The sequence below is a fragment of the Schistocerca gregaria genome, chromosome 11, assembly GCF_023897955.1.
Source record: "Schistocerca gregaria isolate iqSchGreg1 chromosome 11, iqSchGreg1.2, whole genome shotgun sequence".
Lineage (NCBI taxonomy): Eukaryota > Metazoa > Arthropoda > Insecta > Orthoptera > Acrididae > Schistocerca > Schistocerca gregaria.
This window is the reverse complement of record NC_064930.1, coordinates 74,552,238-74,567,893: the sequence shown is the minus strand read 5'-3', so window position 1 is coordinate 74,567,893 and position 15,656 is coordinate 74,552,238. Positions and strand designations below refer to the sequence as shown.

The 15,656-nt window shown below is 42.4% G+C and overlaps 1 protein-coding gene across 1 annotated transcript in view; it reads left to right on the top strand.

Annotated features, from left to right (window-relative positions):
* Window positions 1-15,354, top strand: part of LOC126295335 (E3 ubiquitin-protein ligase MIB2) — a 370,711-nt gene extending 355,357 nt beyond the window's left edge. The window contains exon 19 of the mRNA XM_049987804.1: window positions 14,961-15,354. The gene's annotated coding sequence lies outside the window, so the exon portion shown is untranslated. The remainder of the gene's footprint in view (window positions 1-14,960) is intronic.
* Window positions 15,355-15,656: the final 302 nt, after the last annotated feature.

Genomic DNA, 15,656 nt, shown 5'->3' with positions numbered 1-15,656 from the left:
CTGTGCCCTTTTCCAATCTTTTGGAACGCTACGCTCTTCTAGAGACCTACAGTACACTGCTGCAAGAATGGGGGGGGGGGGGCGGCGCAAGTTCCTTCATGTACTCTGTGTAAAATCGAACTGGTATCCCATGAGGTCCAGCGGACTTTCCTCTTTTGAGCGATTTTAATTGTTTTTCTATCGCCCGGCATCTATTTAGATATCTACCATTTTGTCATCTGTGCGACAATCTAGAGAAGGAACTACAGTGCAGTCCTCATTTGTGAAACAGCTTTTGAAAAAGACATTTAGTATTTCGGCCTTTAGTCTGTCATTGTTTCAGTACCATTTTGGTCACAGAGTGTCTGGACATATTGTTTTGATCCACCTACCGCTTTGACATAAGACCAAAATTTCTTAGGATTTTCTGGCAAGTCTGTACACAGAACTTTACTTTCGAATTCACTGAACGCCACTCGCACTACATTTCGCTTCGCGTAATTGTTGTTTGCCCGCTAGGCTTTGGCTGTGTTTATGTTTGCTCTGAAGTTCCCTTTGCTTCCGCAGCAGAGTTCATTGTATCACATTTCACCTATCGCTGACAGTTGACAATACATTTTTGACACGCGATGTCGCAGCCGGGCCGCAGCGCGACCCCCGACGCGACTGCCTCGCCGGCCGCCGCCGCCAGCCCGCACCCCCTGCAGGGTGTGCCGGCGCGTCCGCACTCGGCGCCTCCCGTGCCACCCCCGCAGGCCGTGGAGGCGCGGGCCCAGAGCCACGGCCACAGCGCGCCCCCACCTGTCGAGTGCGCCGTCTGCTCCGAGCTCGGAGACGAGAACGTGCGGTTCGAGCCGTGCGGGCACCGCGTCACCTGCGAGGAGTGCGCCTCGCGCGTCAAGAAGTGCCTCCGCTGTGGACAGGTGGTCAACAAGAGGATCACCAGCGGTGAGTGCCCCGCGTCCGGCTGTCCCGATGTAGGTTTTCCGTCATTTCCCTAAATTGCTCCGGGCAAATGCCGGGTCGGTTCCTTTGAAAGGTCACGGCCGACTTCCTTCCCTAATCCAATGAGACCGATGACCTCACCGTTTGGTCTCTTTCCCCAGACAACTGGACCCAACCCGATCCTCACACCACTGTAACAGCCATTGAAGTCGTTCTCGATACTGTGTGCAGATTTTTTGTGTAGTCGGGAGAATGTTTGTAAATCAATAATGGTACACGGTTATTTCTCGATTAATATCCCTGTTGCAGATTACGATGTGCTCTCTGAAAATAGCTGCACAAATATTCGTTCAGTCAGATCCTGATAAAATTTCAAAACGGCGAATCTTCTCTGAATGTTTAGAAATGTAAATTAGTGCGCTTCACAAAACAATAAAGTGTAGAATCCCCTGAGCGAAGCCAAAAAGACAGGGTAACTCCAGTAGCCCGCAGTCCTATTTCAGAAGAGAAGAGAAGTGAAGTGAAGTGAAGTGAAGTGAACAGGTAAAGTTTGACGTGTAAGCCGTTTAGTGTCCGTTCCCGTCGGCAGCTCGCTAAGAAAAGAGTTCCGTTTGGCAATCGGTGCTCAGAGAGCCCTTCTCTTCTCAGTCAGGTGAGCCTTGCAGTGTGATCTAAACGGCAGGGTCACTTTGCTTCACCCTATTCCTGGAGTGCACTAGTTCATTATAGTCACATCGGAGGAAAGGTGACGGACAAAAGACACAATTTTTATGTAAAAGTTGCTTAGCATCTGCTGCTTATCTCACATAGACTATATGGTCTCATCAATTTGTATGTTCTTTCATCCATTACTTACAGTTTCAATGTACACACTGTGCAAACATTGTATCTAGTCTATGCCAATTAAGCTGCGGACAGGGCATTAAAATTTAATAAAGCAATTCTTCACCCAACATTGGCACATTTTTTTAAAAAAATCCTAATTGAATTTATACGAGGGTGGTCAGAAAAGTTCTTAGAATCACCACAAGAGGTCAGTGCCACCGCAACGAGTTGTTCACATGATATTCATTGGAGTGTTGCCTGTAAACACGTGCCACGTCAGTGCTCTCGGAAGAGAGCTGTGGTGGTGACGTGGCTCTGTTGTTGCTCCCGCATAGTGATTTGTGAAGATGGAAAAATCGATATTCGAGCTGTGGTTAAGTACTTTGTAAAAGAAAGGTATGAAAGCGAAGGACATTCGTGCCGATTTTCAGAATACACTGCGGGACTGATCGTTAATATTCAACTGCTGCCAAGAGGACAAATGAATTTAAATTTGGTCAGGTGAGCTTAGATGATGATCCACACAGACGTTGTCCGAGATGTGTCACTACTCCAGAAATCATGGCCAAAGTGCACAAAATGGTCACGGACGATCACCGATTGAAAGCGCGTGAAATTGCTCATGCTTGCCAGATGTCATTTGAAAGGATATACCACATTTTAACTGTAGAATTAAAAAAAAAAATCTGCCAGACGGATGCCTCGACTCTTGACACTGGATCAAAAACGCAGGAGAATGGACATACTGCAAGAATGTTCGGCCCATTTTAGGAGAAATGAACAAGGTTTTTTGCGCCAGTTTGAAACCACAGATTAAACTAGAGTGCACTACTATACACCAGAGACAAAACAACAGTCAAAGCAGTGGAAACGTGCTGATTTTCCGCAGCCAAAGAAAGCGAAAACGATTCCTTCGGCAGGAAAGGTCACGGCATCAGTATTCTGGGATGCGAATGGGATTCTGTTTGTTCATTATCTCCCCACTGGGCAAACAGTTGCCGGAGAATACTATGCTAACCTCCTGCAACAAAAGATACAGGGGGAAAGACGTGGTTTAGCAAGGAAGAAAGTCATCTTCCATCAAGACAATGCGCACCCACACACCTGCCACACCCGCCTTATTCACGTGATGTGGCTGCATCAGACTTCCAGCTCTTCCCAAAACTGACAATTTTTCTCGGTGGTCAAAGATTCACTTCAGACGAATAACTGATAGACTGAGTTGACAACAACTTTGCAGGCCCGGAGGGTACTCATTTTTCGAGATGGGATCGAGACATTCAAACATCGTTGGACCAAGTGCATTAATCTACACTGAAAAATAAAAAAAGTTTCAGTGATGTAAGTACTTTTTTCTATTGCGTTCAGAAAACTTTTCAAACCACCCTCCTAAGTTCTTACGCACATTGTATGTGTACAAGTCAGCAATCTAGAAACAGTGTACCTGCTCTAAAAGTAACGGAGATGCAGGCAGGGCGTTGGAAGCTATTCTCGATATACCACACTGCCGGTTGTAGTGTTTGGCGCAAAATCACCAGGCTGCTCTCAGAATTGACTCTCGAACAGGCGACGTAGAACTGCCCGTGTGAGGAGCAGTCCTCCCCCAGGTGGACACTTGCCACCTTTTACGACTGGCTAGGATATTTATTGAGCGCCATTGCAAAATTGGCTTGCGAGGGGGACCTGTAATCGCTTGAATTCAAATGGGTAGTCAGACATTGTAAATGGTATTCACGGTACGACTACCGGTTCACCCCGAGCACATCCGGTAAGAATGGTGGTGTTGGTAATGTTCGTGCAGAGAGCAATTACTTGTAGTCTAGTACCATTACAAAGTTTAGGCAGTTCAAGGTGCACAGTAGTAGCATGGGTGTACTAAGCTTAAGGAGAAGTTTGGGAGAAAGATCGGGTGGGTTAGTGCTATTAAGGAACTCCACTGGTTAGTGGACCACGTCTTCTGTCTGCCACACTGACTCCATAGAACTGTATTCCATTTCTGACCCTCCAAAGGACGTAAGTATTACGTCATTAATAGCACCAGCTCTGTTGTTCTCAGGTGTTGTACGCCCTGTCGCACATTCGGTCTGTGAACTTCATCCGTAAAATCAAAATAGCGGGGTAAATTCTATCTGTTAGCTTTTTTTAAGATTGTGGCTACTGTTCCCTATTTTCAGTAGAGGTTCAGAAACCTCTCCAGCACACTTATCACCTCTTAACATGGACTCCCATATTTTTCTTTAGACGCTGTTTCGTGAAATAGGGCCATAGATGGGAAGATTTAATGCACTTCCTAACCTCGTCTGCTCGGGCTCCTCTACGTACGAAAGGAAGCTAAACTCCCCTGCTAGAGCACAGGAACTCCATCTATCACGCGATCGTCACGTTTTATGTCTTTCAAAGTTCCGTTAATTGCTTCAAATCTGCCTTCGTGGGCCATAGTACTCTCATCCCATATAACAAATTTACACTCCCGGAGAACTTTACTCAGCCTTGAGATATTGCATACAAACGTTTTAAATTTGATGAGGCCGAACAGGAGTTAAAAGGCACTGTGAGCTGTATCACCACCTTACAAAAGTGTTGCTAATTAAGGCAGTAGAAGCCTGGTCTTCTCCGAATGTACATCTGACCAAAAAACGATTCTGGTAGCTGGAGTCAGAGGTTTTCGTTGATCCTGTCTTTTGAGTTCTTGTGATGATAATCGGTAGAAACTTTCGTCCCCTAACAGATATTTCGTTATTTCTTACTGAGAATCAAATACCATTTTTGATAGATTTAGCTTTAAAAATATTTTGATATAACAAAATATTTCCATTAAAACTCTTATCCCTTATTTACTCTCTAAGGTGTTTGGTTTGCAAAACCACTGAAACACACCTTTTTTATGTCTAACTGAGAAGCCAAATACAAATTCTCATATATTTAGTTTTAAAAATGCTTGGATTATTAAATATTTTCATAAAACATTTCGTCCCCTGTCACCCACCTCCCCTCTTAGGGGTTAAAATCCAAAAACACTTAAAACCTATTATTTTTATTTCTAACCTAGACATCAAATACTAGTTTTCATAGATGTACCATTAAAATACTGAGTAGTTCTTTCATTTACAAAAAAGGGAAAAAAAATTCACTCACTATTTCACTTCCTGAGGGGTTCAGTTTTCAAAAATGTTGAAACAAGTATTTTTTTGTTTCTGACTGAGAAACATAATACCATTTTTCACAGTTCTACCGTCAAAATTACCTTAATAGTGACATTTTTTTAAAAAACTCTTCATCCCACATTTGACCATCTTACGGGTGGAATTTTGAAAAATCCCTTCTTAAATGGTGCCTACGGTGTAAGATCAAAATGCTCTCCAAATTTCAATTTTCTATGCTTAGCAGTTTGGGCTGGGTGATGATGAGTCAGTGATTCCATCAGGACACTTGCTCTTATCTATAGAGATAGAAAAAATGAAATTTTTTCATGTTGTGGCCTGCACGCACATGTTACACAGTTTTCGCTTTACACAATATTTCAAACCAGCATTAGCAGTTCTGGAGAGTTAAAGTCTGATTTGGGAACCTAATTATAACTTCAATGATTAGGCAAAGAACTGATAAAATGTATCAGCTATACTGGGTATCTCTCCCAAGAGCTGTCAGGTGGATTTTCTCTGGTGTTTCAGGAGATATTTGCAACTTTCTTTTTGCGGTGTGTAGGTCATGTGTGCCCAGACACATACTGCTAATCACGTCTTTCATGCAGTGCCACGTGTATACGGAAAGAGTCGATTTGTTTCCCATTACAAACAGAATTGTTTTTAAAGCAAAATATTGTGTGTCCATAATTAGTATAGTTCGCTGATGACATTGTAATTCTGTCAGAGACAACAAAGAACTTGGAAGAGCAGTTGAATGGAATGGACAGTGGCTTGAAAGGAGAATATAAGATGAACATCAACAAAAGCTAAACAAGGATATTGGAATGTAGTTGAATTAAGTCGGGTGATGCTGAAGGAATTAGATTACAAAATGAGACAGTTAAAGTAGTAATGGAGTTTTGCTATTTGGGGAGCAAAATAACTGATGATGGTCAAAGTAGAGAGGATGTCAAATGTAGACTGGCAATGGAAAGGAAAGCGTTTCTGAAGAAAAAAAAAATTGTTAACATCGAGAATAGATTTAAATGTCAGGAAGTCCTTTCTGAAAGTATTTGTATGGATTGTAGACATGTATGAAAGTGAAACGTGGACGATAAATAGTTTAGACAAGAAGAGAATAGAAGCTTTCGAAATGTGGCGCTACAGAAGACTGTTGAAGATTAGGTGGGTAGATCACATAACTAATGAGGAGGTAGTGAATAGAATTGGGGAGAAGAGTGTTTGTGGCACAACTTGACAAGAAGAAGGGATCGGTTGGTAGGACATGTTCTGAGGCATCAAGGGATCTCCATTTTAGTATTGGAGGGCAGCGTAGAGGGTAAAACTCGTAGAGGGAGAGCAAGAGGTGAATACACTAAGGAGATGCAGAAGTATGTAGGCTGCAGTACACGCTGGGAGATGAATCAGCTTGCACAGGATAGATTAGCATGGAGAACTGCATCAAACCAGTCTCAGGACTGAAGACGACGACGACGACAACAACAACAACAACAACAACAACAACAACAACAGCAACAACAACAACAACATTAACAGGGATAGTAAAACTTGAAGGGTACACCAGTACTCAGGCAGCAAAACGGTAGCGCTGCTCCACGGCGGCAGCAGTCACCGGGGCCACACTTCCACTACGGGAGTAATGGTTATTCTTCACGTATTACTGCCCCTGTTAATGTGTATTAATAAAAGGAATATCGCACTTGACTAATTGGGACTGCTCTATTGAATGGCCGTGTAATATTCCATTTTAAAAATCATTTTGTTTTTAACGGGGAACAAACTGACACCTTCTGGGCGTCGCACGAAAAATGTGGCGAGCAGTATTTGTTTGAGTCAACAACAGACGCACTACATAAAAAATTCTGCAAATATTTGCCAAAAGCGCAGAGAAAAATCTGTGAGAGGCACCGTATGTATTCACCTACAAACGTGCGAGGTTAGTGTCCTGTTGCTGTACTTTATGGATAATACTCGAGTTTTCATGTAAGATCTGTTTCCTCCACAGACGGGCGCACCATCGCCTGCAAGTCAAGACACCCGAGTGCCGAGAGACTGCGCTACCTCGAGTCGAAGATTGCCGAAATCGAAGAGACGCACTGCTGCTCCATATGCATGGAGCGGCGGCGCAACGTCGCCTTCCTGTGCGGACACGGTGCCTGCGCTCCCTGCTCGGCCACGCTGCGCACCTGCCACATGTGCCGCAAGACCATAACGCGCAAGATAAACCTGTACTAGGCTGCCCGCCTCGGGACCGTGACGCGGAAGACTGGAGCTCGGCCGAGACTACGACGCACGGCGAAAACCTGTACCGGGCCACCTGCCACGTGCGTCGTGTGACCGTAGAGCGAGAGGGAATCGGTGCCGGGGTCGTGTCACGGGTGTCGCAACTCTGTAACGTCGGAGATGAACCTGTACGGGCTACCCGTCACGTATTCCACGAGACAGTTGCGTCCTGCCAGCTTCTACCGATGAAGGCCTGCGGGTAGAGTCTACAGTGGCCCGGTGCGTCACCAGGCGACAGAAACGATTGCGGTGCCCAACTCGTGCCGGTAAAGCCACAGCGTGTGTGTCCGTACACTTTTTATTTTTACCGGGAAGAGTCTCGCTCTACAGGAAACAGTGCGTCCTCACGTAAGGTCTCCGTCTCGATGCAGTCTGACGCGGAGTGAGAGTATCTCAGTGACACTGTGTGGGCTGCTGTACACTGGTGTTACGAATAGTGCAGTGCCGCTTGAGTGCAGCCGAGAGTTGCACTGCGTGTTTACCCTTCGAGGAAAAAATGTTTTGCTTTCTCTGCACAGTAACTTGCCTGCCTTCGGGGAAAGTCACTACAATAATGTGTTTGGCAGCAGTTAATTGTACGTCTCAGTACGATTTGAAATACTGTTGACTGATTGGGCATTGCAACATAGTTTTTGTGTCGTTGTTCTCTTTCTGTGTGTAGGGTAGTCTGTACTGACTGACTGGATTGTTGTGTCACATTCTGTGGTTTACTATGGGGTGTGTGTGTGTGTGTGTGTGTGTGTGTGTGTGTGTGTGTGTGTGTGTGTGTGTGTGTGAACGAGAGTGAGAGAGAGAGAGAGATTTAGGTTTAAAAAGTTTTAACTGTAAGTAGATTCATTAGAATGAAGTTAGTAGACACATTTTTTAAGAACAAATGTCGCTACAAAAGCAGAAGTAGCGTTTCGCCCGGTGCAAGCTCGACAGCAAAGCTAGAGTGTCATTTTGTACTACATGCAGTAGTGATATTGTGTGCCATCCAGGTTGTGAATTAGAATTTTATTTTCCTTGGCACTTAGTCAGTTAAATGCAGTGGGGGCTCAGATTTGAAAGAGAGATTCTTTCCTCAGCAGTGGAAATTCCTACCCGGTATACAAACAGTGGTAAGTCTTGTGTACAGATAGGCACGTAAACACGAAGCTGGATACCATACAGCTGTTAGGCTGCAATCCCTCATCACAGACTGCTTCGTGGTACGTGATTTTTGTCTTTCTGTCTGTCTGTGTGTGTGTGTGTGTGTGTGTGTGTGTGTGTGTGTGTGTACACATACAGGGTGTTACAAAAAGGTACGGCCAAACTTTCAGGAAACATTCCTCACACACATAGAAAGAAAATATGTTATGCGGACATGTGTCCGTAAATGCTTACTTCCATGTTAGAGGTCATTTTATTACTTCTCATCAAATCACATTAACCGTGGAGTGGAAACACACAGCAACAGAACATACCAGCGTGACTTCAAACACTTTGTTACAGGAAATGTTCAAAATGTCCTCCGTTAGCGAGGATACGTGCATCCACCCTCCGTCGCACGGAATCCCTGATGTGCTGATGCATCCCTGGAGAACGGCGTATTGTATCACAGCCGTCCACAATACGAGCACGAAGAGTCTCTACATTTGGTACTGGGGTTGCGTAGACGAGAGCTTCCAGATGCCCCCATAAATGAAAGTCGAGAGGGTTGAGGTCAGGAGAGCGTGGAGGCCACGGAATTGGTCCGCCTCTACCAGTCCATCGGTCACCGAATCTGTTGTTGAGAAGCGTACCAACACTTGGACTGAAATGTGCAGGAGCTCCATCGTGCATGAACCACATGTTGTGTTGTACTTGTAAAGGCACGTATTCTAGCGGCGCAGATAGAGTATACCGTATGAAATCATGATAACGTGTTCCATTGAGCGTAGGTGGAACAACATACTGACAAAACTAAAATGAGCTCTAACGTGGAAATTAAGCGTTTCCGGACACATGTCCACATTAACATCTTTTCTTTATTTGTGTGTGAGGAATGTTTCCTGAAAGTTTGGCCATACCTTCTTGTAACACCTTGTATACGTGTACATGTAGGCTGTGCAATGCTTCCTATACACAGTTGGTCTTTACCATTGAAAACAGTCCCTCTCTTGACATTGTTTTTGTACATACTATTGCTTGTACTAATTCTTTCAGATGAAACACAGCAGTTAGCACAGCAGGCTCACATTCGTAAGGAGCTGGTTTCTGTCTCTGGCCATCTCAGTGTCTGCTTTCTGACATTTCCCGAGACTCCATTCTGTGAATGCTGGGACAGTTTCTCTGCAAAGGACCCTGCTGATTTTCTTCCCAATCTACGCCTGTGGTTCATCTTTAATAATATTGTCAATGACAAGGCAATAAATAGTGTTATTTTTCCTTCTTCAGGTCGTAGGACGCACTTGTCTAAGCTTACAGGTGTAAGTCTTCCCACTGTAAAGGAAAGAGCTTATTGCAGTTCCGAACATTCTTCCGAAGCACGAGTCTCACTTTTCCCAATTCTTATGTATGATATAATTGGAACGGGGTGTAATGATTTTATAGCCTTATGAATTAAAATCAAAGGCCAGAGGAGAAGAGTCAAAAAATTCATTTTTCACAGTCAAATAAAAGATGCAAAAGTGACAGTTTATGAATGCTGTCGTGTTAATTCGTGCAACATTCCAAACACATGAGGTGGGCTTAGGCAAATAACGTGTTATCAGTCATGCCGCAAGTGTAGCCCTAATTTATGGCTGTCCTGATTCTCATTTATGATCACAGACCACCTTAGTTACAAAATATCCAAATTTAATGCCAAAGTGATGCCCCCTCATCATTTCAACACTTCTTCTTCTTCTTCTTCTTATTCTTCTTACTGACATGATTCTCCTTATGCAGGTCATTCACAGAGCCTCTTCTAAGCATCTCTTTTCTCCCATAAGCATCTCTTTTATCCCACAGTCTATCATTTACCATCTCCTCCCATTGAAATCCTCTTTGGTTCACACCATCCTTTACTGAATGTCTCCATCTTGTCCATGGTCTTTCAGGTCTCATTCTTTCAATGTGACCAAACAATTTGGTTTTTAGGGACTTGATCAGCAGGGAATTTTGTATTATTTCATTTCTTATCCTGTCTCTTCGTGTCTTACCGAGGATTCCTCGTAGAAATTGTACCTCTGTTGCTTGTATTCCGCACAGATCCTTCTTTGTCAAGCGCAACATTCTGATCCGTAGGTCAAAATTGGAAGAAAATATTACTTGTATATCATGATCTTTGCTCTGGCAGTTATTTTTCAGTTTCTAATTATGTCGGATACAAAATAATAAAATTTTGAACAATTTTCCTTTCTCTCCTAAATTTCATCCTTGATGTTTCCTTTCGGGTTAATTTTCTTCCTAGATACTTGAAAGCATCTACTACTTTAATAATTTTTCCATTGTGGGTTACATCTTTCATGTTTTCACTTTTCTTGCCAATTTTCATTACTTCACTTTTTGTGAAGCTTATTTCCATTCCCACTTCTTCAATTACTCTCTGTCAGATGTTTGGTTTCTCTCCCAAATTCTGCTCATTTTCTTCCCGAATTATCATTAATCTGCATATGATATGATTTCCATATCATCTGCTGTTGACCCTTGGCGAACTTTCCTTACGATGTTGTCCACGGCTGTATTAAAAAACACTGTGGAGTGCATGCTCTCTTGCCAAACCCCTCTGTGCATTATAAACAGTTCTGATTTTTTTGTCATCTATTATAACACAATTCAGGCATTTTTTTTTTTTTTGTACATTTTGGCACTTCTGTCGTATTTCTCGTTCACATCGTAAATGTGGAATTGTACTATAGTTTTGATAATGTGAAGGTGCTGCTATTAGAAGGTGGCATTTTTACAATTTTTCTGTCAGAAATTCTCTTCTTACAAGCTATTAACACAGTAAAACCTCATTTATACATTTTTGAAAGTGGAAGATAAAGTAAATCTGCAAGTTGGATTAATGTTAAAATGAAACTTTTTAATATACTTTTATTAGATTAAAGAGTGTGCAAATAAAATACACATATATTGTACAGTAATAGGTACAGTAGTTCAGCTTATGCCTAGGTTATGGGAAATTAAAGTTATTTAGGCCTAAAGAATGAATCAGTTGTGGTTTGTTTTTTGGAAGCAATACTGCAGTCATAAATCAAGATTTCATATGCAGTCACTGTGCACATCTTGTCATCACTAATCTTACGTACATTGTGTTACTAGTAATGCACTAAGTGCTTCTAACTGACTGGGAGGATTCACAGGTCCACCGTACAATTCTTTGGATTCTCCAAAAATATTTATGTCAGCTGATAGTGGCACTGCTACTTTAATTATTTCCTCCTCACTTTGTACCCAACACATAGCAGTACCAGCATCAGAATCACCAAAATCAGTTCCATTTGAAATACGAGCCCAGTCATTCAAGTTACTGTCTTCGTATACATAGTTAAAGGCCACCCAGCCATTGACCTTCATCTGTGCGAATGCACACAGGTTGTCCAAACTCGTACGGGAATCGCCAAAGCGTGCGCGAGTAATGAGTGAGTGGGCAAATGTGCATAAGGTACAATACGTATGTAGAATTGTAGACAGTTGGGAATGTGAGTCTCACGGGAGGCGTGCAAGGGATCAGTCGCGCTATTCATCTGTATCCTTGGTGGCTCAGATGGCTATAGCGTCTGCCGTGTAAGGACGAGGTCCCGGGTTCGAGTCCCGGTCGAGGCACACATTTTCAGCTGTCCACATCGAGGTATATCAACAACACCTGTCGGCAGCTGAGGTTTTCAGTTAGTCGTCATTTATTCATTGTCTTCTGTTTTATTGAAATCTACGTCAAAATGTTCAGCGGAGTCTGCTTGAGTTTCATCTTCTGTGATGTCAGTTTTTTAAAAGGAGTGGGGTATTGTGTATGGCTTCAATTGATCCCAAGCATTCCTTATGTACTGCATTGCCGGGATAAGAAAAATAAATTAAAAAGCTATATTTACATATCTGTGCTGAATTTAATTTAGTTGCTAGTGCTTTTCTAAAAAAATTAGTGCAGTTCAGATGGAATTGACAGAGAATGCTATACGTACGTAGCCTATATGTAACGTGTGTCCCAGCCTACAATGCTATTCTTTGGTTTATCTGCATCATATCCAGTTTGGGATCTTCCTTCCCACTGTCGAGATGTGTGATGACGTGATGAACCGGCATTTTTGTGTACTTTGCTCTTGTGGCAGCAATGATACCCAGGTCCAGAGGTGCTCTCGCAATTTGTTGGAAAAGCTACCAGTTCTATGTTGCCGACCTGTAGTGTTGGAGAATGAGCCGAACAATTGCGTAGGAACAAAAGTACAGTAGTTTCCTCTTGTGACGACACGTGCAGGTGTTAAGCTCAACAGGGTGACTTTTGAAGAGGTTTGCAGCCATCCACACTTTCTCGTTTGTCTCGCACTTGGTGGAATACGACTTTATGCCCCGAAACATCGAGGCTTCGCTGACTTCCCAATCACCGGCCATCTGCGTTTACGGTAAAGAGTACAATCATTCTTGGCTGGCTTATCTATCCCCCAAAGCAGGGCTAGCGCTTAAACGCCAATGTTTTGTCAGGCACAAGTAAAAAAAAAGTCCCGTTTCATCTGTGTTGTAAATAACTTTCAGACTGTACCTTGCAATTACACTTGGGAGATCACACTCTTTCCAACATTCTACGGTGACATTATTCACACTGTTAACCTTCCCCCGAACTCTGCGGCCAGTGATGTCACGTCTTACTTTGAAGTGGTGCAACACCAACCAGAACCAGCATGAAAGTTTTCAACATTTAACTTTTTTGCAAATTCTAACGCCTTTTCTTTCAGTATTGCATCTGAAATAGGTACATTAGCTGCACACTGTTGCTGAAACAGAGTCTGTTGGCATTTTTCTTACATCTGCAAACTTTCCATCTCGGTTACTCATGTGTTTCTCGTCACTTCGTCCGGCTTCCGAAGCACTAGAGCGTATTCGAGTTTCAGTGGCCAGTATGGTAGTTAAGGTAGAATATGGGATTTTGAGACGCTGTGCCCACTTCAGGTTCACAAGAACTTCTTTGCACTTCTTCAGTTACATTGACTTACTCCTGCGTGTAAAGACGTCATCTTTTTCTTCGTGACAATCTCATCATATTCGCATGCATAAAAATTGGAAACTACACTAACAAATTGAGTTCACCCCTCACGAAAACACTGTTTCACTCGGTGTGCTCTCCGCCTGCTTACACTACCGTCAGGTGCCGCAGGAATGTATTGTACTGCAGGCCGTATTACCCCCTCCTTAGGACGTCATTGAGAAGGGCTGGTCTGCAGTGCTCACGCATTCACACGGCACGACACTTCGTGCGGCGACTGACAACAGGTTTAGCTGTTGCTGCGAGCAACTTCGATGCTGCTGCTGCTGTTTCTGCTGATGTCTCGGGCTGACTGTTCATAAATGGCTACTCGCTGCATGGCCAGCCGACAACACCGTCTCCTCTCCCGAGTGGCATCGTGTGAAGGCAGCTATTGGAGCAATGTTCCGTCAAGTTATACGATCTGAAACCAACTGCCACGAGGTCAACAACAACAGTGTCGCCACGTGTACTGTAGCCAAGACCCGCAATCGTAACTGCGACTTTGGATGCACACGGCAAACCGATAATCGCTCGCCACACTAAATACAAAATGTTTTGAGACGATTTCTTGGTCTTTATATTAGATAAGTCTGACAAAAATGAGTGTGAAAGAGTAAAAATAATGGCGTAAAAGTGCAAAAACATATAAATGGAAAATGTGAAAGTAGGGTAACTCTGCATGTAAAATCGAAAAAGTGCACAGTGTACAACATACGAGAGCAAAAAACGTAGAGCTGAGAAATGTATAAATGTGGTTTCACTGTTTAAACGATGTTTCTAATAGGAAGGGATAAGCATGCTTCCAGACCACAAAAAAGTTTATCTAGTGTCAGAAATTGCTGTAACATTTTTCTTGATTTCACCCTCTAATTGTACAGGTTTCTATTTCGAGAGCTCATCTCTCGCTACTCATTTTTGTAATGGGCTTATTTCAATTCCTTTTCTCCTCTTGAACTTTGTTTCTTACACCATATCTTCTTTTTCACCAAGTAGTTTCTTAATAAAGCCGATACATCCTTTCACTGTTCTGAGAAATGTATGGTACGTGCTTCTCTAGTCATTATAGACGGTGCTGTTAGAACAGATTTGTGTTACAAATTGTAACTCTCATTTGTTTCTGTGCTTCTCTAGTATCCCTTAATCTTTCTACATGAGAATTTCTGCTTACAGTCTCAGCTTTGACAACTTTTTGTCTGTGCCGTGCCATGTTTATTAGCAATGCCACACCTCAAATTAATCAGTTTTATTTTGAAAATTTTCAGATTATATTGTTTACAAATTTTACACAGAATACAGATTTCACCTTGCAGGTAACATTTATTTTAATGTTGGTGTACAGACAATGGAAAACTGTGTGTGTGTGTGTGTGTGTGTGTGTGTGTGTGTGTGTGTGTGTGTTTACATTAGGATGGATTTTCTGGTCTTAGTGATTTCATCCATAAAAGTATTAAAAATAAGAGGTGAATACTGTAATCTTGTGTGAATCCAATTATTTGTTGTGATTGTACGTTTTTGGAACTATTTTATTAAAGTGTAATTATATTCACATCTGAACTTCTATCTGCTCTTTCAGTCAAGGCAGTAAAGTGTTTAATCCTAAGTTCGTATGTGATTCGCAGGCACTGCAAGCTGCTGCATGCGGGCTTACCATGTACCCAATAGCCATATGATGTGCTGAAGTGAGAAAGAATATTTACGTGCCAAATACCACATACTTTCACAGCAGAGATACAGCTGTGCGTTGCCATGTTAAATGAAGTTCTCTCCAATTGTTAAAGCTATGAAGCAGCTGCTTTCTCCGGTGAAAAGTCTGTCACACGCAGTTGTTTAAACTGTAATGATGTACTAAAAGGTAGTTATAAATGTTACTGCAGATTGGCATCAAAGATTGTTTTTTTGAAACATGGAATTTGTTACCGACAATACAAAATTGATGTTGTACTTGAATAAGTATTATATATCTCTCATTCCTATTCACCATCGGGTAATAAAAGAAAATGTATGGAAAAATCATTCTAATGTTTTAATTTCAGTGCTCATTGCCCAATACTGCAGGTCCTCAGCGGGGGGAGTGAAAAAAAAACCATGAGTAGTATTTCGTATTAAGTAATGTAGTTGATGTGCCAACATATAAAAAGTCCTTTCCGTTTTGTCCATGTTATTACTGAAGACTATAGTGAATGAACAGTATTTGAAATATTAAGTAACACACACACAGGTCATTATATTTACAAAGTTACTTATTTATCAAAGGCATGGAAATATTTGATGCACGAAGAAGAGAATATACAGTGAAGAGACAAAGAAACTGACAC